The sequence below is a fragment of the Pongo pygmaeus genome, chromosome 8, assembly GCF_028885625.2.
Source record: "Pongo pygmaeus isolate AG05252 chromosome 8, NHGRI_mPonPyg2-v2.0_pri, whole genome shotgun sequence".
In the NCBI taxonomy this organism is placed as follows: Eukaryota; Metazoa; Chordata; class Mammalia; order Primates; family Hominidae; genus Pongo; species Pongo pygmaeus.
In genome coordinates this window covers 3,840,573-3,843,120 of record NC_072381.2, presented here as the reverse complement: position 1 = coordinate 3,843,120, position 2,548 = coordinate 3,840,573, and positions in this window count along the sequence as shown.

The following is a 2,548-nucleotide window of genomic DNA, read 5'->3' as shown; positions in this document are numbered from 1 at the left end:
AATCTTTGGCAATCTTCCCTTTTCTTTTTGCCTTCTTATAAAGTCTAATAGTTCTGAATCTTAATTTCTAGAGGCTGTTTTATAGACTAATAGATAACACTAATACTTTAGGAGGGAAGAGAAACATTCACAAACAGCTGTAATACAAGACATACAAGACAACAATACCCCTATAGACAGGCAAAAACTCAGGGAGTTTACCTCCCAAGCACCGTTCTGCAGGAAGTTAAATGAGTTGCATTTCTGACTCAAGCTATCAACTCTGTCCACTTCTGCATGTCCCATAGTGGCAACGGGATGTGGAGATGGAAGTCAGTCCCTTCCCTTAGAAGCTCACAGACCTAAGAGGAAGGCACAACAATCCACCAAGACTGCAGGATCCATAGCGCCCAGGGAGACCAGTGTGGAATCCTCAGGATCCACAATGAGAGCACCAGGTGGTTGCTGCAGAAAGTGAGGGAGGACAGCGAGGGGGGAAGCTGCTCAGGGCACTGGGGAAGTCCAAGGGACAGGTGCACGGGCTCTCAGTGAATGCAAGGGAGGACACACTCCTGGCTAACTCAGAAGGGCACGGAGGAAGCAGCGGCATTTGGATGAGTGACCATCCCTGTGGGGGTCCCACAGCACTTCCTAGTGCCAAGGGCATCTGGCCCGAGAGCACAGTGAAGCAGTAAAAGATCCTCTGCAGGCCTCGCAGCCCACAGTGGCCTCCTTGGAGATGGGACTATGGCTCACCTCATCTCCCTGGTACCAAGTTCTAATGATAATCATTGGAAACAAGTCTGCAACCTTCTCCTTCAATTCTCTTTGTTACTATTACACAGTGGTGGCTGTGCCTCAGCCTCTGGGCTCAGAGCCCTGGGTTCAGATCCCGGCCCCTTATTCTGTTCAAGGCTGCAGAGCTGCCCTGTGAGCTCCTGGACTCCCTCCTCCTCTACCGGCCACCTGACAGTCAGTGACCTCAGGCATGTTAGTTCCTCTCCCCCACTTCAGTTTCCAGGTCTATATAGCAGAGATCATGCTGGCATTTATCTCAGAAGGTTGCACTATGGAACACCCACTGAGTATCACCTTTCCTTATGACCTTTCCTTACCAAAGCTGGGTGGCTGAGCAAGCTAAATACTTGCTGTGCCTCGGTTTCCTCGTTACTCACAATGGAGGTGGTGGGGCCATCCTGAGAATTACATTAAATAAATCCAAGTCAAGTTCCTGGGAAGTGCTGTGGTCTTCACACCTGTTTCCATTAAGCCTGGCTTTATGATACCAGCTTAAGATTTACTGTGATTGTCCAGAGCCTTCTTACCTCTTGCCTATAAGATCTTGCAATATTTAATCCATTATACTACTGCTAAGCACTATTGAATACACGTTAATTTATATGGTTTTGCTGAGTGTGGCAGGACAAAGAAATGGCCTCCCCAAAGATATCCATGTCAAATCCCTGGAATCTGTGAATGTGGCTTGACGTGGAAAACAGATCTTTGCAGATGTAATTAAATTCAGCATGTTGAGATGGGCATATCCTGCATTATCCGAGTGGCCCTATGTCCAATGACAAGTTGTTCTTATAAGGGAAGCGAGAGATACACTTGACACCCATAGAAGGGGAGGCAGCAACATGACCAGAGGAGATACTGCAGTGATGCAGCCACAAGAAGCTCAAAGGGGCAAGGAACAGATTCTCCCCTGGAGCCTCCAGAAACAGCATGGCCCTGCCCATGCCTCAGTGTGGATTTCTGGCCCCCAGACTGAGAGAATTCATTTCAGTTGTTTTAAGCCACTAAGTTTGTGGTGTTTGTTACAGCAGCCACACAAGACTAATACATTCTATTAAAGTACTAATTTTCTACTCTGACTCATTAGATGCCTTAAATCTGCATAATATAGCTATAATTAGTTACAAAGACAGGGATTCTAAAGTTAACTCCAAAATAATCTGGCTTTAAGTCTTCCTCTCAGCATCAACATAGGTTTCAACAAAATGGTTCAGTCGAAATTATGAGACCCTGAGCATGGTGAGCAAAAATGCCAAGCCTGGAACCAAAGGAACCCCCGACAAATCTTGGCTCCTCTCTTCATCTCCCTTTCAGCTTCAGTCTCATCTGTACAGCAGGGTGCTCAATAGAAATGGCCTCCGTGGTGCGCTGTTGGGAGGAATAACTTAGTACCAAATAAGGGCCTGTAGAGTGCCTGGAGAGCAGGTGCAGGCAGTGGGCATAATTATTAGTGCATCTTATAGGCTAGGAAACCGAGGTTTAGATGTGCTGGACAATTTACCCAAGTCCCATGGCTGTTAGGTTTCAGAATTTGGAGCCAGATCTGATTAACCAAGGTGTACTGCAGCATGGCTCCTCATGTTCCCTGCTCTAGCATATTTCCCCCCAACTTCTTATCAAGAACATTTTCAAATATAAAGAGAAGTTTAAAAGATCAGTAAACACCCAAACACCCTCCACTGGGATTCGAAAATTACCATTTTACTATATTTGCTTTGTGGCATATAAATCCATCCACCCATGCATCAATCACGGATCCATCCTTCAAGCC